Source organism: Chlorocebus sabaeus, chromosome 14 (genome assembly GCF_047675955.1).
Source record: "Chlorocebus sabaeus isolate Y175 chromosome 14, mChlSab1.0.hap1, whole genome shotgun sequence".
NCBI lineage: Eukaryota > Metazoa > Chordata > Mammalia > Primates > Cercopithecidae > Chlorocebus > Chlorocebus sabaeus.
Genome location: NC_132917.1, coordinates 10,221,956 through 10,241,370, shown reverse-complemented (window position 1 = coordinate 10,241,370; position 19,415 = coordinate 10,221,956). Strand labels below are relative to the sequence as shown.

At 49.2% G+C, this 19,415-nt stretch overlaps 1 protein-coding gene and 1 non-coding gene across 2 annotated transcripts in view; one reads left to right on the top strand and one right to left on the bottom strand.

The window, feature by feature from the left end:
- HPCAL1 (hippocalcin like 1) overlaps positions 1 to 3,363 on the bottom strand; it is a 121,906-nt gene extending 118,543 nt beyond the window's left edge. Inside the window, exon 1 of the mRNA XM_007971501.3 lies at positions 3,071 to 3,363. The gene's annotated coding sequence lies outside the window, so the exon portion shown is untranslated. The remainder of the gene's footprint in view (positions 1 to 3,070) is intronic.
- Positions 3,364 to 10,304: 6,941 nt separating this feature from the next.
- Positions 10,305 to 10,437, top strand: LOC119627436 (small nucleolar RNA SNORA51). Its single transcript, XR_005243630.2, has one exon. It is a non-coding gene; the product is annotated as a small nucleolar RNA SNORA51 (small nucleolar RNA).
- Positions 10,438 to 19,415: the final 8,978 nt, after the last annotated feature.

The following is a 19,415-nucleotide window of genomic DNA, read 5'->3' as shown; positions in this document are numbered from 1 at the left end:
CACAATGAACAAGCATGGTTTAGGGCTTGCTGGAATGCAAAATTTTAGTACAAACCTAACCCCAATCTACATAAAAATTCAGCTGCCAAGTAGCTTAATCTTCAGTGCCAAATAAACTCTGGGGCCCCCTGTTAGTACCCTGGATTATCACTGGTTCATGAGTGAGTGTGGTACTCTACCACCTAAGAGTAGCAGAAAGGGTCTCAGAACAAGTGTCGCCGGGAGACAACTGCTCTGACGCACACTCAGCAGGGCACGCACTGTACCCGCGCTGCAGTCCTTGGAACTGTGCTTGCAGAGCCCTGAAGGTAGGGGGTGTGAGCACCAGCTCTTCAACAGGAGAAACAGCTCCAGGATGAAATGGTGCTAGGTGAGTATACGGCTCCTGGCTGGGGTGCATGCACCAAGGGAAGTCCCGTCCTTATCCTTCCATAGACAGCACTTCTAATTCTGCACAGTACTGTGGCCAGAAAGGGGATGGAGTGTGTCCACATTCTTGTATTTCACTTAGAATCTATCTCTAGGAGGGCTTGCTGGAAAAAAATGGGTCATTGGCTGGAGTTTGGGCAAATCTCTGTTCTTCTGGGGTTTTGACTTGTTCTGGTTTCTCCACAGGTCAAAAGTCCTTCCATTTATTGGATTCCAAAGACAAAGTCTCCCAAATTGTTATCACACATTGACATTTATGTTCCACCTTAAAAACAGCATAAAAGTGGAACACAGAGGGAGCAGGCAAGGCTAGAACGTGGCACCGTGGCACCACATCCCACCACAAGGGAGAGGCAGGGCCCCAGGGCCTTCCCTTTGCCACATTATCCAATAAAACCTCAAGAGCTCAGTAATTACAGGCGCTTTCAAAAGTGAAACAGAAATAGATCTAAGGCCAAAACACTGGCTTGCTTGAGACAAAGGGTTGGCTTTAACTAGAAAAAAACGAAAACAAAACAAAACAAAAACCTGGGTTTTGGTTTGTCTTCTGAGCTGAGAAAGCCAGACTGATTTTTTTTTTTAATATTAGTATGGAATCTGATTACAAGGAAAGACTAGGATTCACACCAAAAGCCCTTTTCTCCTGTAGGATATAAAATCAATTCATGAAACAGAAAACAGGGTGCATTCTAAGTGTGCTCCTGTCACCAAGTCAGGATGAAAAATGAGAAAATGAGCTCATCGCATCCCCCTGGCCTGCCATGGCTAGGATTGCAGGGCTTCAGTCCTGGCCGAGGGAAACCAAAGGAACCGGACCAGGTTTCTGTTCCTGGCTCCTAAGAGCCCGCAAAGCAGTCCGCCTCTCTGGGAACACCACCACGTAGCACCTGACACTTGGGAAGTGCATCCATACCAAAGGCCGCCCATGCCGCCCCCTCCTCAGCCCAATCTCATGCTGGCGCTCCATTTTGATTGCCTCCTGCACTGGCGAGATCTGTGGCTCCCTTGGTTAAAGGCGATTTTTTTTTTTTTTCCCCAGAGAGAAAGACACTAGGGCGATGAAGGGAAAGAATATCGCTCGCTCTGGCCGAGGGCACCCGGCCCCGAGAGCTGGCTTTGCTGCGTCCAGCCAGCGCCGAGCCGCCAGGACTCTCCAGAGAGTGACTCGTGGTATGAGCTGGGTGCTCGTTCACTGCGGTTCAATTTTACGAATAGCAGGTTTCAAAAGTAAACGTTTTAAATTAAGGTGTGGGACTAGGAGGAGGGTTCCTACGTGGGCCCTGGGCATGAGGCTGGCTGCAAGGGAGCAGGGATGGCAGGGGATGGGGCTGGGGGTTGTCTAACGCCAAGGCCCGCAGCTGGACTTGGCGTCCTGGCAAACATCCTCCTCTGGTGGAATTGGGGTCAGCTGGGAGGAAAGGGGTGGCCTTTGGCGGCCAGGATACCCCGGGAGCCCGAGAACTGCGTGTGCAGGAAGCGCCAATTTCACGCCGTGGCTCTTGGTCTCCACGGGCTGAGCTGCATCCTCCCGGACTAGGCACTTGTTGAACCAAAGGTCTCTCAACTCCGCAATCGCTGTCTCCCGGCCAGGAGAGGGACCCCCACACTCACGCGGGAGCCTGGGAGCTGCGGCAGGGTCGGCGCCCCGCGCGGCGCTCTCGGGCATTCGCGGAGCCGGCGCCACCCGGGAGGTGCGGCAGGAGGCAGCGCAGCTGGCAGCTAAACTTTCTCGAATGTCGGTGCTTCGTGGTTAAGTTAGGGCCAGGGAGAGGCACAAAACACGCCCGGGGGAAATGCAAGGCCCCACCCACGATAAAGGAAAAAAAAAAAGATTTTAAACAGGAGACACTAATCCAATGAACACAGCACCTACTGTGTGCCGGGCATTGGGCCAAGAGCTGTCTTCAGTGCGTTCTCATTTCACCTGTCACCACAGCCCCCGAGGGAGGAGCTGTCCTCATTTGAAAGAGAAGCAAACCGCGACCAGGGAAGGTGGCGCGTCTGGCCCAGGTCGCAGTGCGGGTCATGGGGAGGCCAAAGCTCTCCTCGTCGCCCCATGGCCCTGGGAGGAACGAGCGGATCGCCTCGGCGTGGGCCCCCACCCTTGGCAGAAGCTCACAGGCGACCCACGTGGGCCGCACGGACCTGTCCCCCTGAGAGGCTGGCCCAGCTTGCCTGCAAGGCCCGCGCTTGCCCCGTCGGATCCCAGCTGTCCTCGAGGCTCCTAAGCTACGCATTGCGCCGACCAGCAGGGGCAGGGGGCTCTGCACCTGAGGCTGGACCGCCCACGCCCACCCCGCCACCCCGCTCTGCGCACAGCTGCTCACACACTACACCCGCCAGGCACCGCTCCCCACCAGCAACTGCCCCAACACACAATTCCACAAACGCAGTCCAAAATGTGCACACCTAAGGCACACAGGGATGCCCACGAGTAGACGCTATTCGAAAGACACACAACCGTCCGCCGTCACCCACGACTCCACCGCGCAGAGAAACGCGGGCACCCCCGGACACACACGCGCGCGCACAAACATACACGCAAAGAGCCGGATCGCAGCGCTCGCCGGTGCACACGCCGGGTGCACACGCCCAGTGCACACGCCAGCAGCCAGCAGCCCGCAGCCCGCCCCTTCCCTACCTGCTCCGGCTCAGGACGCGGTCTGCCGGCTTCCCGAGTCCAAGTTCGGCGCCGGCGGCGGCCGCAGCCGGCCCGGGCCGCTGCCCGGGACGAGCGCGCCGAGGCGGGGAGGAGTGACTACGAGCGCGGGCCTCTGTGCGCCCGCAGCTGCTGCGCCGGCCCTGCGCTCATCGCCGCCCAGAAAGACAAAAGGAAGCCGGCAGCCAGGGAGGGAGCAAGGTGGAGGCGCCCGCCAGTGCGCCCGTCCGCTGCCCGCCGCCGCCGCTGCCCGCCTGCCAGCTCCGGGAAGGAAGGGACGCGAAGGCGGGACCCGGAGGCGGGGGCCGGGGCGGGGCGCGTGGCGGGAGGCCGGCGCTCAAGTTTCCTGCGGCCCCGCCCCCTCCGGGCCCCGCCCCCGCCCCGCCCCCTGCCGGACCTTCTGCGCCCGGCTCGGCCCTCGCGGCCACTGCCCCTCGCTGCTCCTCGGCCCTCGTGGCCCAACCCAGGCCCTGCCGGGTCCCAGCCCCCAGTGGCTTTCGGGACAGGGGCGGAGCTGGGCACCGGTTCTGTTCCCCTAACCCTTGGCCTCTGGCCTGCGGGTATAGGAGAGGCCGAGAGGCGGCGCCCGGGAGGGGCCAGTCCTGCGCCCGCGCCCCCCGCCCCCACCCCGCAGGAAGTGGCCCGGGCGGCCTAGGAAGGAGAAGAGCCGAGTCGCCTCGGCCCCGCACCCCCAGCCCCAGCCCCAGCCCCGCGTGCAGCTCGCACCCCTTCCCACGCCTGTTCGGGGGAGAGCCCCGAGCCTGGAGTGGGAAACCTGGCTCCGGCTCTGGTTACCTCCAGTGACTCCCCAGGCCGTTTAGGCAACTCCATTGGGCTGCCTCAGCCTCGGTTTCCCCGCCTAACCACGGAAGGGAGCAGAGGCGGGCTTCCTGAGTTTCTCCCTTCCAGACATCTGTGGTCTTCGGGCTCCACGCAGGAGAGGCGCCGGACTGGCATCTCCTGCCCAGGGTCGGCGCCTCCTGGCTGTCGGGGAGGGGGGCACCCTCCATCCCCTGCACCGGCCTTAGAGGAACCAGGGACAGAGCACCCCCATCCCCACCAGGAGCTCCAGAAAAACGGCTTCAGAAGAGCAAATATACACACACACCCACCTCCCGCCCCAAACATCCCCGAAGAAAGGTAACCACAGAAACAGCCAGAAATCTGGAGCTGGGCAATCCTATGAGCCTGAGACAAAACTGTCTTTCCGGCGTCTCTAGGGGAGAGCTCGAATCCCTCCTTCCACTCCTCCTCCACGGAAAACAGAGTGAACTTCTGCTACAGAGGCCGCCAGAGCAACGTGCAAGAGCAGCTTTGAGGGGAGCGGGCGCAGGGCCTTGCAGGGAAGGGGGGCTGAGCCTAGACCCCTCCTTCTTCCTTGGTTCTGAAGGCAGAAAGGCAAAGCTAGACCTGGAGGAAGTTCCCCTCCCCGTGGGCCCTGCAGTGAGGATTACATGAAGGCATGTGGGCGGTGGGACTGAATGCACCGACTGATACAGGCGGCCCGGTACCTGCAGATGCCATGCCTCCTTCTTAACCAAGGCCACTGTATCTCCCCGTGAAGTATCCAGGCAGGAGGCCGGTGGGGTTACAGGTGAGAAGTCGTCGGTAGGGTCCAGGAGCCAGGCCTGGGGCCGCACACGTCACTTCCACCCACATCCATGGGCCAGGTAGTCACACAGCCCCACCAGGATGCAAGGGGCTCTGGGAGCTGTGGTCTTCCTGAGTGTTTCAGAAGTAAACAAAGCCAGTTTGATGAACACGTAGCAACATCCTTGCCACAGAAACTGAGCACATTTCTCCCAAGCACAGACATAGGGCAAAGGGGCACAGGACGGGAGGTGCATGGCAGACACAGGCAGGAGGTGGGGTTGGGGTGGAAAAGTTCAGGGAGGGCTCAAAAACTGACAAAGGCCCGTTTCTGAAACCCCATCCACTCATTGGTTCCTCCACACTTGGCCCATGCTGTTCCTCTCCCCTGTGACTTTTCCGTCTTACCCCTCCAACCTGTCACCCATCCATCCTTCAAAACTTAGGTCAGTCAGCTCTCACCTAGCCCTCAGCGGCTTAGCCCGCAGGTGCTTCCTCTGTTTCTGAACGTCTAGAGAAACACATTAACCGCAGACCTCTTACTCCAGGAGTGTCTCTCTCAGATGAGACACAAGATGGTCCCTTCCCTTGCGTCCCTCCTGTTCCTTCAAGAGGAGGACTGTCTACCCACCCTGAAGCTTCATGGAGAGAGAGCACACCGCCGTTATTCAATATGTGGTTTTGAATTTAATTAACTAGAGCGAAGAAGAAAGCAAAGTCAGGTAAGATGTTGTATAATTTCCTGGGGCTAATGTAACAAGCACCTCCAACTGGGCAGCTTCAACAACAGAAATGTGTTGTTTCACAGCTCTGGAGGCTGGAAGTCCAAGATCAAAGTGTTGGAAAGGCTGGCCCCTTCAGAGAGATGTGGGGGGCAGTCTGTTTCATGTCTGTCTCTTAGCTTCTGGTAACCTCATGCATTCCTTGGCTCATGGGCGGCCATGTGCGCTCCCTGTGAATTCACATCTTCTCTGTATACCTGTCTCTTTTCCCTTTTCATAAGGACACAGTCATTATTGGATTAGGGCACACCCTAATGACCTCATCTTAACTTGAGCATCTGCACAGACCCATTTTCCAAATAAGGTCACATTCACAGGTACCAAGGGTTAGAAGTTCAGCATCTTTTGAGGGGAACAGTTCAACCCGTAACAGGTGTCATGCTAGGTAAACAATTTGTTTTTCATATGATGTCTGTAAACAAGACAGAAGTAATTCTGGTTGTTCTTAATATCTGACTTAGTTTTATGACAATTTTTTCTAACTTTTATTACGATAATATACACGTAACATAACATTTATCATCTTAATCCTTCTAAAACGAACAGCTCAGTGGTATTAAATACATGATGTGCAACCAGCAGTACCATCCGTCTCCAGAACTCATCTTGTAAAACTGAAAGTCTATACCCATTAAATAACGGCTACCTCTCTAATACTTCATATAAGCGGAATCATGCAGTATTTTCTTTTCGCAACGGGATTATTTCACTTAGCATAATGTCCTCAAGGTTCATCTATGATATAGTATACGTCCAAATTTCCTTCCTTTTTAAGGCTGAGTAATATTCCCTTGTGTGTGTATACCACATTTTGTTTATCTCCCCGTTTGTCAAGAAATCACTGGGTTGTGTCCACATTTTAGCAATTACGAATAATGCTGTGATGAACATGGGTACGCAAATATCGTTTCAAGATCCTATTTTCAGTTCTTTTGGGTATATACCCAGAAGTGGAATTGCTGGATTATGTGGTAATTCTATTTTTAACTTTTTGAAAAAGCATCATAATAATATTTTCCACAGTGTCTGTACCATTTTACATTCCGCCAAATAGTGCACAGGGTTCCAGTTTCTTCACATCCTCACCGCCAGTGCTTGTTGTTGTTTTTGATAGTAGCCATCCTTGTGAGTGTGAGCTGGTGTCTCATTGTGGTTTTAATTGACATTTCCCAAATGATTAGTGATATAAACATCTTTTCATGTGTTTTTGGAGAAATGTCTAGTCAAGTCCTTTGTCCATTTTTTAATTGTTTTTTTCGTGTTTTTGTTGTTGAGCGTTAGAGAGTTCTCTCTATATTCTGTATATTAATCTCTTATCAAATATATGATTTTCAAACATTTTCTTCCATTGTATGGGTTGAGTTCTTACTGTGTTGATTTTGCCTTTTTTTTTTTTTTAAACAGAGTCTTGCTCTGTCGCCTAGGCTGAAGTACAGTTGCACAATCTTGGCTCACTGCAACCTCCGGCCTCCCAGGTTCAAGCGATTCTCCTACCTCAGCCCCCCAAGAAGCTGGAACCACAGGCGTGTGCCACCAGGTCTGGCTAATTTTTGTATTTTTGGTAGAGACAGAGTTTCACCATGTTGGCCAGGCTGGCCTCGAACTCCAGACCTCAAATGATCTGCCCACCGCAGCCTCCCAAAGTGCTAGGATTACAAGCGTGAGACACTGCACCAGCCTGATTTTGCCTTTTGATACACAAAATTTTTATGAAATCCAATTTGTCTATTTTTCTTTGTTGTCTGTATCTTTAATGTCATATCCAAGAAATCACTGCCAAATCCAACATTGTGGAGATTTTGCTCCAAGTTTTCTTCTAAAAATTGTATAGTTTTAGGTTACTTTTAGGTCTTTGATCTATTTTGAGTTAATTTTTGTATATGGTGTTAGATAAGGGTCCAGCTTCATTCTTTTGCATGTAGATATCCAGTTTTCCCAGCACCCTTTGTTGAAAAAGCTGTCCTTTTGCCATTAAGTGGTCATGGCACCCTTGCCAAAAATCATTTGGCCATATATTCAAGGGTTTACTTCTGGGCTCTCTATTCTATTCCATTCATCTATATGTCAAGCTTTATTCCAGTGCCACACTGTTTTGATTACTGTAGCTTTGCAGTAAGTTTTGAAATCAGAAAGTGTGAGTCCTCCAGCTTTGTTCTTTGTCAAGATTGTTTTGGCTATTCAGGGCCCCTTGAGATTCCATATGAATTTTAGGATGGGTTTTTCTATTTCTGCAAAAAATGTCATTGGGATTTGGACTTTATTGTTTCTGAAGTACCTTTACTTATACTGGCTCCAACATTCTAAAGATTATTTCCATATTTTACAGATGAGGAGAGCTATACTTGGAAAAATTAAATGTCCAAGGCCACATATTAGAATCAGTAACAGCCAGGTTTAACAGCCAGATTCAGTGTCATTGTGCTGGGCCCACACAGGCTCTGAAAGAAATACTATTTTTTTTTTGAAATATATACTCAAGTAGCACTTTAATACTTGAGTATATATCCACCAGGGAGAATCTTACAAATAACATTGTTCCAGCTCACAAACTCCTGCCCCAGAATGTTTGAGGAAGTGGAGGCTAGCTTGCTTCTAGGTCCTCTTTTGATTCTGTTCCCCAGTTTCATTTGTAATTACAGAGTGGAGAAATGTAGCTGCTGGGAATAGCATGGGTGATGCTAACTTAGGGTAGAGGCGGCATCTCTGGCCACCCACCCTTCCCCTGACCCCAGCAGCTCACAGGCGGAGGAAATGCCCGGATAACTCCCCAGCAGCAGCTGCAGCAGGAAACCAAAGCTGTGCCTGGAAAGGGGAGAGTTGGAAATTTACTGTGACCTGTCAGCCAGCAGAATCACTGGATCCTGCCTCAAATCTGTAGATGGACCAGAGCTGGGAAAATTGGATCATTAGGTCATCTTGTTTATCCCTGAGGCATGCTGTTTTGTAACCACTCCTGATACAGATACTGTGGCCCATGGCTCATCCAGGAAGTGTGACTCAGAGGCAGGTTCCGATGCCTCCCCAACCCCCGCCCTTTCCCCTTCTTCCTTGCAAGCTCAGGATAAACGAAAATATCCCGTCCCCTGCTGTGGACCACCACCACCCCAATTGCTTTGTTGTAGTCCTAACCTCTAATGTAACTGTATTTGGAGATAGGGCTTTTAGGAGGTATTTAAGGTTAAAGGAATTGTAAGTCGTAGGATTGGTGGTCTTAGAAAGGAAGAGGGAGAGATCTTTCTTTCTCTCCATGCATCAAGGAAAGGCCATGCGAGAACACAGCACAAAGGTGACTGTCTACAAGCCAGAAAGCGGGCCCTTACCAGAAAAGGAATCAGCCAGCAGCACCTTGACCTTGAACTTCCAGCCTCTGAAACTCTGAGAAATAACTCTGTTGTTGAAGCCACCCAGTCTGTGGTATTTCATCATGGCAGTCTAAGCATAAGACAGGAAGCATGCTCTGGTACTTTTTCTTCTGTTTTCCCTTCCGTCTGCCCTCTGCACCTCTCTAATCTCAAGGCTGGGGTCCTGGGACACTGCCCGGCAGGACTAAGGGCATTAAGGACCTGGTTTTGTTTCTTGAGCAGTGCCTTACCCTCTTGCCCTGCTTCCCTGACCCCTCTGCCTGACCGTGGCTGCTGGGGAACAGGGCGGGGTATGGGCCAGAGCAGGACTTGCCAGGGGAGGGCTCCGGAACTGCACTGTCCACTCACCAACCAGCCTTTGGAGGTACCCAGGAAAATGAACAGGACTCCAAGTCAGATAACCCTGGACTCCCAGGCTCTTCTGTAAAGTAGACAGCTTGACCTACGACCCACCTCTTGGGGTGGTTGAGAGCCTTAAATGAGCTAACATTGGATGCTCTCCAAAAAAAAAAAAAAAAAAAACTCAACGCCTGTAACCCCACCACTTTGGGAGGCCGAGGCAGGTAGATCGCTTGAGCCCGAGTTCGAGACAAGCCTGGGCAACATAGTGAAGCCCCATCTCTACTAAAATTACAGAAATTAGCCAAGCCTGGTGGTGCATGCCTGTAGTCCCAGCTACTTGGGAGGCTGAGGTGGGAGAATGGCTTGAGCCCAGGAGATGGAGGTTGCTGTGAGTCCAGATCATGTCACTGCACTCCAGCCTGTGTGACAGAGCCAGACCTTGTCTCAAAAAAAACCAAAAAAACAGCTGCTTTCCTCCTCCCCCACTGGCTCTTCCCTCCTCCTCATTAGCAAACTTAAAGCATTCCCTTTAGCAACCCTGATCAGGCCTCAATCCAGGGTCCCAATTTTCTAATCTGTAAAATGTGCATAGGAATCATGTCTCGCTTGGATTAAAAAAGGCAATATGTGCAAAGGGCCTCTGGCGAGGTAGCTCCTCAAGAAGTGATGGGCATGTTACTTCATTGTCATGTCCTCACCCTCATCATCATCCTCCCACTGACTGACTGCTCTGCCCACACACATAAAGAAAGCCATTGCAGCCATCAGTCAGAGCCCGCTGGTGCTGGCCCAGCCCAACGTACACTATCGGCATCACCTGAGAAGACACCCAACATCTCTGAGTTCCTTTTCCTCCTGAGGGCTGTCTCTCAGATGACCCAAGGGAGGGAGGCCAAGGCACCAAGGAATGGGAAATGGCTTTGTAAAATGTGAAATGTGCTCCCGAACTACACTACACATCTTCAAGTAGTGTCAGAGGCATTTGAACCAGAGTGACTCCATCTTGAGTACGGGCTGGATAAAATACGGCTGAGACCTGCTGAACTGCATTCCCCAGCGGTTAGTCATTCACCGGATGAGATAGGAGGTCGACACATGGTACAATTCACAAAGACCTTGCTGATAAAACGGGTTGCAGTAGGCCTCTTGGTACTTACCCACAGGCTGTATTCTTACACTGGCTATAGAGAAAGAGGAGGTAGAGTAAACCTACCCCATATACACCTCAGCCCAGGCCCTGCACCTGGTCTGTATTGTGAATGAGGGGATATATAAAAGAAAAAAATAAATAAAAAATAAAACAAGTTGCAGTAAAGAAGCTGGCCAAAACCCACCAAAACCAAGATGGCAACAAGAGTGACCTCTGGTCATCCTCACTGCTCATTATATGCTAATTATAATGTGTTAGCCTGCTAAAAGACACTCCCACTAGTGCCATGACAGTTTACAAATGCCATGGCAATATCAGGAAGTTACCCTATATGGTCTATAAGGGAGAAGAGCTCTGAGTTCTGGGAGTTGCTCTTGCCTTTCCTGAGAAGCTCATGAATAATCCACCCCTTGTTTAGCATATAATCAAGAAATAACTATAAGTATAATCCATTGAGCAACCCATGCCCCTGCTCTGCCTATGGAGCAGCCATTCTTTATTCCTTTCCTTTCCTAATAAACTTGTTTTCACTTTACTCTGTGGGCTCACCCTCAATTCCTTCTCATGCGAGGTCCAAGAACCAGCTCTTAGGGTCTGGATTGGGACCCCTTTCTGGTGACAGTAGTGGCTCTACAGAGTTGGGTTGGACTTCTGTGCCCTTGCTGGTTTACACAGCGGGGTGGAGGCAAGCCTGAGGCCATGACACATGGTTATCCAGTACAGGTTGGGACACCACATCAGCAGCAGCTCAGGCCCCAACATGGAAGGCAGAAGCCCCAGCCTGGGGCTCTGCACAATACCCAGACATCTTTTCCATGTCAGTGGAGAGAGGGGAGCAGCTCAGAGTCTGGCTGGCTGCAGAATGCTCATACTAAAACACAAAACCCAAAGCCAAATGCAAGCAGTGGCTTTGACCTCTGCTTCAAACCAGTTTGAACTGGAAAAGGCTGCCTGTCTTTCCAGCTCTGCTCCTGATGATGGTTCCTGTTCTGGGAACTAGAGCTCCTGGTGCATGTGTCAAGGACATGCCCTGCAAGGAACAGTAGGTGAATTTCTCCCTGAAACATATAGCTCCATGACTAACGGGGAGTGGACATAATGTTAATCATGTATGTATGTATACATATTATTACTTCAACATGTAATCAATCTAAAAATTATGAATGAGATATTTTGTATTTTTTTATACTACTAAGTCTTTAAAATTCAGTGTGTGTTCTACACTTACAACATTTCTTAATTTGGACTAGCTGCAATTCAAGTGCTTGATATTCATGTGTGGCTGGTGGCTATCACATTGGACAGCACACAGAGAGACCTGTGAATGCAAAACTTTAGTGTACATCAGAATCCCCTGAGGGACTTGTTAAAATACTGATTGCTAGGCCCCACCCCCAGAGTTTCAGATTCATCAAGTCTGGAGTGTTGCCTGGGAATTTGCATTTCTGACAAGTTTCTAGGTAATGCTACTGGTCCAGAGACCACATTTTGAGAACTGCTAGCCTAGATAGTCCTCTGAGGCAAGCAAAAAACATGCTTTCTAGTTTACCTCTGGGGAAACTATATCATTATTACAAAGCTACAGTAATCAAGACAGTGTGATACTGGCATAAGGACAGAGATATAGATGAATGGAATAAAATTGAAAATGTAGCGATAAACTCTCTCAATTATTCAGTCGATTTTTGGCAAAGATGCCAAGACAATTCAATGGGAAAAAGAATAGTCTTTCCAGCAAATGGTGCTGGGACAACAGAATGGCCAAATTCATTTTTTATTTTATTTTATTTTATTTTATTTTATTTTATTTTATTTTATTTTATTTTATTTTTGAAACAGAGTTTCACTCTTGTTGCCCAGGCTGGAGTGCAATAGTGCAACCTCAGCTCACTGCAGCTTCTGCCTCCCGGGTTCAAGCAATTCTCCAAGGGATGGCCAGATTCAAAAAATTAAAGTTGGATCCCTACCTCACACCATATACAAAAATTAACTCAAAATGGATCAGACCTAAATGTAAGAGCTAAAAGTATAAAACTCTTAGAAGAAAACATAAGCATAAATCCTCATGACCTTGTATTAGGCAGTAGTTTATTAGATATGACACTAAAAAGCACAGGCAACCAGAGAAAATGTTGATAAGTTGGACTTTATCAAAATGAAAAACTTTTTTGCTTCAAAGGACACCATTGGGAAAGTGAAAAGAAAGCCCACAGAATGGGAGAAAATATTTGCAAGTTATATATCTGACAAGGGAATATATACATCTAGAATATATACAGAACTCTTACAAGTCAACAATAAAATAATTTTGCTAGGGTGGCTGGAATTCAAAAGGTGAACAGGTGAGGTGAGGATGTAGGGGGACTGGAACCCACACACATTGGTTGTGGGAACACAAAATGGTGTATTGGCTGTGAAAAACAGTGTGGTAGTTCTCTAAAAAGTTAAACATAGAGGCTACCGTATGACCCTGCAGTTCTGTACCTGGGCATGTACCCAAGAAAACTGAAAAGCTATGTCCGCACAAAAACTTGTATATGCATCCTGATAGCAAGACTACTCATAATACCAACAAAGTGGAAACAACCCCAAGACCCATCATTGAAGAATGGATAAACAAAATGTGTATCTGTATAATGGAATGTTATTCAGCCATAAAAAGAAATGAAACACGGTTACATACTGCAACATGTTGAACCCCAAAAACATTTTGTGATCTGAAAGAAGCCAGACACAAAAGGCCACATACTGTATGATCTTATCTATATGAAATGCCCAGAATAGGCAAGTCCATACAGACCAACAATTAATGTGTGGCTGCCAGAAGCTGGCGGTAGAAGAGAGTGACCACTAATAGGGACAGGGTTTTTTCCTGGAATTAGAGTGGTGATGGTTGCACAGCTTTGTGAATATACTGAAAACCTGAGTTGCATACTTTAAAAATAAATAAGCTTTTTTAAAAAGCAGAGAGGAGGACATTTACCTCAAATCATATAGATAATAAATGTCCGGTGGGAGCCAGACCCTGGACTACAGATGCCTAAGGAAGGTTTTTTCCTCCATACCTTACCTGGCCTGTGAGTTGCCACTTTTTTTTTTTTTTTTTTTTTTGGAGACAGAGTCTGGTTCTGTTGCCCAAGCTGGAATGCAGCAGCTCTATCATAGCTCACTGCAACTTCAAACTCTCAGGATCAAGCAATCCTCCCACCTCAGCTTCTGAGTAGCTGGGACTACATGGGCATGCCACCACAACTGGCTAACTTTTAAATTTTTATTAGAGATGGGGTCTCACTATGTTGCCCAGGGAGCTCTCAAACTTCTGGCCTCAAGTAATATTCCCTCCTCAGCCTCCTAAAGCCCCTCGCCAGGGACCACACTTTCTTAAGTACTGCTAGAACATGACATTAGAGGAAGCCTAAAGGGCAAAACCCTTTTATATAGTGAAAGAGAAATTTCACAGAAGAAAAAAATCCAATGGTCAATAAATGTAAGAAAGATGCTCAGCTTTATCCAGGACCAGGAAAGGCAAAATAGTCACAGTGAGATGGCATTTCCCACCCAGCCATGCCAGGGATGGAGGAGGAGGTGGGGAGCAGGGGGTTCCACACACACTGGAGAGGAGTATAAATTGGGACAAGCACTTTGGAGAGCAATTTGGCAAAATCTAGGTAAGTTGAAGAGGTGCGTACCCTTCAGCCCAGCAACTGCTCCCTCTAGTTACCTACCCTCAGGGAGCTTCCCTGCAGAATGCAAGGACGCCATTGCAACATTGTACGACAGAACTGAAAGCAGCCCCAACGTCCAGCAACAGAGGGAGGAGTAAATACAGCATGTGATATTCTTACTACAGACTACTGAAATGCGGTTAAAACCAACTAGCTAGACATGAATCAATATGGATTGATCTCTAAAATGATGTTGCATTTTAAAAAGCAAGGAATAGAACCCATATAGTAAGTTACTGTTTATGTGCATTCAAAATATGCAACATAATATAATGTATATTTAGGCCAGGCGCGGTGGCTCACATCTGTCGTCCCAGCACTTTGGGAGGCCGAGGCAAGCGGATCACCTGAGGTCGGGAGTTCGAGACCAGCCTGGCCAATGTGGTGAAACCCTGTCTCTACTAAAAATACAAAAATTAGCCAGGTGTGGTGGACGCCTGTAGTCTCAGCTTTTTGGGAGGCTGAGGCACAAGAATCGCTTGAACCTGAAGGCAGAGGTTGTGGTGAGCTGAGATTGCATCATTGCTTTTTTGTTTGTTTCCAAAAAACACTGTTTTTGGAAACAATAATAATAAATTTTAATAATAAAACAGTGTTTTTGGAAACAATAATGTATATGTGTCTGATATATTATTCTCTGTACTCCTCTATATTTAAAAATATTTTTCATTTAAAAAGTAACATTTAAAAAGCATCCCTTATCCCTTATTTCATCTCTTGTTAACTCTGGATTCTGCCCTGTGGTAATGTTCAGCCTGTCTAACAGTCAAGGTTCCAGGAACATTTGCTTTTGGGAAGACGGTCCTGGAACCAAGTAGAGGGGAAGTTGTAGGTGTGGACAGAGGGGATGGTTGATAGACAGCTGGTGGGCTGAGGTCCAGAGAAGCGTCAGGCGGCATGCGGAAATGAAGGCAGGAATGGGAGGCAGTGGGGTGTTCTTGGGGCAGAAGAATGCCCGTGGCTCAGAAGGATGTGACATGTCAGGTCATTCGAGTAGGGTCAGAGAAGTCACTGTGAAGCTTAGAATGAAGAAGGACCAGGCCAGGAGGATGCATCACCAAAGTCACATATGTAGAAAGATGTCAGAAACGGCCATCAGAGACACTCATCCCCAACAAGGGACGGCTCAGGAGACAGAAGAGAGAAGGGATCTGAAACCCCCGCCTCTCAGGCATGGCGGTGATATCGGGAGGGGATCCAGGAAGAGCACACAGAGAACTTGGAGGAAGCTGAGCAGGGCCTTGGGAGGCACAGAGCTCTCCTGACACTCCTGGCCCTGACCCCAAGACCAGGCCTCTGCTGCCCTCACAGCTTCAGGGCCCACTGAGCGCCAGGCATGTGCCCATCAGACAATTCATGGAGAGAGCAGGGGCTATGGACAGGCAGAGCCCTGGAGGCCTATGGTATATTCATGGGTGCCAGGGCCTGGGATGCAGGAGATTGAGGAATGGCTGCTGAGGGGTGCAGGGCAGGTGTGAGAAGCACCCACATATCTAAGTAGTCCCCGGGGAAACCAGCAGCACACGTGGTATCCTGGTCATAGTGATGTACCTCCCAACTCCCATCAGAGCCAAGACATCCACTGCCTCAGCGGTTGGGGGTGTTGGCTGCTGATGGCTCATGGCTGAGTCACTCCCTGGGTACTGCCGTAGGCTAAGGTTCACCTGTCTCCAGGGATAGCCCACTTCTGATGACTGGTCATTGTGGGCCCACCAAGGCTCAGGCCCCTGCCCAGGTCATCTCTGAGGCCACAGAGCCCCCTCTGTGGGGGCTGCCCCACCCTGTGGCCCCGCACTTAATACACAGGTGTGTCCCTGAAGGCCCTCTCTGTTACACCTCCTGCTGGCAAATCTCATCTCCAAATCTGTTTCCCAGGAAACCGATCTAAAGCACAGGGTGTCTAACGATGGTCTGCAGTTATCAAGAAAATATTACACTGTGTTTAGGGGCCTCTATTTGAAGCTGTAATACATCTATATTCAGTTTTGCATTAGAATCAGCTGCAAATAATAGAGGCCTGGAAAGTATTGGCTTCAGCAAGATGAACGTTTAGTTCTTCCTCTTGGAAAAGTAGCCCAGGGCAAAATGAATCTATAGGACAGAAAGCAGATAGGTGGTTACCTGTGGCAGGTTTGGTGGGGGAGGAGCACTCAAGATGGACTGCCAGGGGTACAAGGAAACTTCTGTGATTCGTGGGAGTGTTCTGCATCTTAACTGAGATGGCATTTGCGTGGGTGTCAATATTTGTCAAAACTTATTGAATCAAGCTGTTAAAATGGGTGCATTTTATTTTCTCTGAACTGTAACTCAGTAAAGTTGATTAATTTTCTTTTTTTAAGTAGCTGGGAGGCAGACAGTCTGGGAATAAAATGGCAGTTCCAGGTGATGGGGACCCAGTCTTCTTATCTCGTTTCTCTGCCCTGCATGGTCTTTATTCCCGAAGTCACATGATGACCCAGAATGGCTGCAAAACCTCTAGCATTTACCTCCTTATTCCAGGTGGAAGGAAGAAGAAAAGGGAAAAGGGCTGTCCCTATCCTTCCAAGGAGGTGGTAAGCACAACACAACACTTCTGCTCACAACTCATCAGCCAGAACTTCATCATACAGCCTATTAAGAAGGCCAGGCCGGGCGCGGTGGCTCACACCTGTAATCCCAGCACTTTGGGAGGCCGAGACGGGTGGATCACGAGGTCAGGAGATCGAGACCACCCTGGCTAACACGGTGAAACCCCGTCTCTACTAAAAAATACAAAAAACTAGCCGGGTGTGGTGGCGGGCGCCTGTAGTCCCAGCTACTCAGGAGGCTGAGGCAGAATGGCGTGAACCCAGGAGGCGGAGCTTGCAGTGAGCCAAGATAGCGCCATTGCACTCCAACCTGGGCCACAGAGCCAGCCTCTGTCTCAAAAAAAAAAAAAGAAGAAGAAGGCCAGAAAATGTGTAATCCTTTAACTGGGATCTTTGCAGTTCCAAAAACTTGGGGATCGTATTATTAAGGAATAGGAGGAAAATGACTGTTGAAGCCATTCTCACCATATCTTAGAACATTTCCATGAAAAAGTATTTGAAATAAAATAGAGCATGTGTGAGGAGAAGCACCAAGAACTGACCGTGTGGGTGTGTTAAGACTTTCCCAGTGAGGTGCAGGACCATCGTGTTGGCACACACCTGTGTCAACACTGCCAAGACAGATCTAGGATCTACAAAGATCCAACTTCCAATGCAAAAGTTATTTTATTTTCCTAGTAGATTTGTGATACCTAGGGCTGGAGGAGGAAGCGCAGGCGGCGTTTGGAGAGAAATGGAAAGTAACTCTAAATGTATGTGGCTTCTTTTGGGGGGTGATGAAAGTATCCTAAACTTTATTGTGGCAATGAGTGCACAACCCTGTGAATCTACGGAAGACCATTGAAATGTATATCTTAAATGGGTGAATTGTATAGTATGTAAATTGTATCTCAATAAAACTGTTAAAAAGATTTTTGTGGCCAGGTGCAGTGGCTCACCTTTGGGAGGCCAAGGCAGGCAGATCACTTGAGCTCAGGAGTTTGAGACCAGCCTGGGTAACATAGTGAAACCCCATCTCTACAAAAATACAAAAAATTAGCCAGACATGGTGGCACATACCTGTGGTCCCAGCTACTCAGGAGGCTGAGGCAGAAGGATGCCTTAAGCCAAAGAGGCAGAGATTGCAGTGAGCCAAGATCATGCTACTGCACTCCAGCCTAGGCAACAGAGTGAGACCCTGTCTCAAAAAAAAAAAAAAAAAAAAAAAAATCATTTTTCTCTGTCCACTTGGCGGGTCAACTGAATGGTATTCCTACATCTTCTACTTTCCTCCCACTTGGAAACCCACTGAGATGCTCTTCTGAAGGCCAGTGCTTGCTGGGCCACATGAGACAGAGCTCAGGCTGGAGGAGGCTCATACCCGCCCCTCTAGACACTTACCAAATACCTCCCACATTTGAATCAAGTGGAAAAAGAGGGTCTCCAGTCAAAAACTGCAACTGTATAGAAAGCCCTGAGTTTCCCAATCTGTTCACATGGCATCACCAACCTCTGTGTCATCATCAAGCTGTTCAGGGGACTCAACGGCCACCTGGCCAGGAAACATGGGCTGATTGGAAGCTGTTGTTCCCATTGTATAATCACACACAGTCATAAAACAATCAGTCTTGTCTCTGTTTACAGTTTTGAGGTTTTGTTCATCACAAGTTTTTATATTAATTTTTAGTTTAAAAAACATTGCACTAAAATAATGTTTCTCTTGATGACCAAGTTTGTGTGCCCTTTCTATTCTGGTGTACGAGATGAGAGCCTCACTGGCCTGCCCCGATCCTGGCACTGCTGGAGGCTTTCCTGCACTCTCTGTGTACTTGTAAGTGCTTATGGAATAGTCCAGTGCCACCTTCTTGTTACAAGCTGAATATCTGCCTGTCTTCAAAAGTGTGAGTTCATCAAAATGTGGGCTCCTGCAGGCAGGGGCTTGTGTCCTTTATTTATCTCTGTGTGCAAAGCCCGGACAGGCTGCAACAGAAAGCATGCTCAAGAAATACTGGCTGAACTAATGAATTGTCCCCACCCCCAAATTTATCAGCTTTTTCTCCCTTCTACATTAAAAGAACAGAGCCCCAGGATCTAGGGTCCCTGCCTGCCCTCCTCCCCTTCTAGAGGGTAAAACAGAGGAGTAACCTAAGTTACGTTTTCTTTCCAAGGCAAAGCTTTTTGGGGCCTGGGTGTATCATCGAGGCTGAGCTGGGTGATCTGGGCAGCATGGTGTCCTCACGTGGGGAGAAAATGGTTCTGTCTGTGCCCACTTTCGTGGAGCTCGGACAGGGTGCCAGTAACGTCCCCAGCTTGGACTGTTACTCTCAACCTCTTGGATGCCACGGCCTAGAGGGTCACAGGAGGCTCCAGGGGACTGGGGACTGAATTTCCCATCCATGTCAGCTACCTGTGGAGGGAGGCAAGATGGATCCCGGGCCAGGCTGTGAGCCAGGGGCAGCTCCAGATGAGAACTCAGGAATCCACCTCCTGACTCCGCCCAGCCCACTGCTGGTGCCACCCACACTGCAGCGCCCCCTCCACTTCCCAGTGCCCTGAAGCCATCCTGGGCAGAAGCTGTCCCCATCACTGCCTTCAGGAGGGGTGGACAGGGTACCAGCAAGCAAACGAAGCTGAGAGTGCTTTGTAGGCAGTCAGGCATCTGACCGGCTCTGGCTCCGCACGGCTGCAGGCTGCAGGGCTCCCATGGGGGCCGGGGGGGCTGCTTGCTGGTTGGGGTTCCAGGACTGCTGCCACTTCTATCACCTTCCCAGGAGGCCCTGGTTACCCTCTATGAGGTCCCAGAGGAGACATCGGCTCAGAGGGGCCAGGG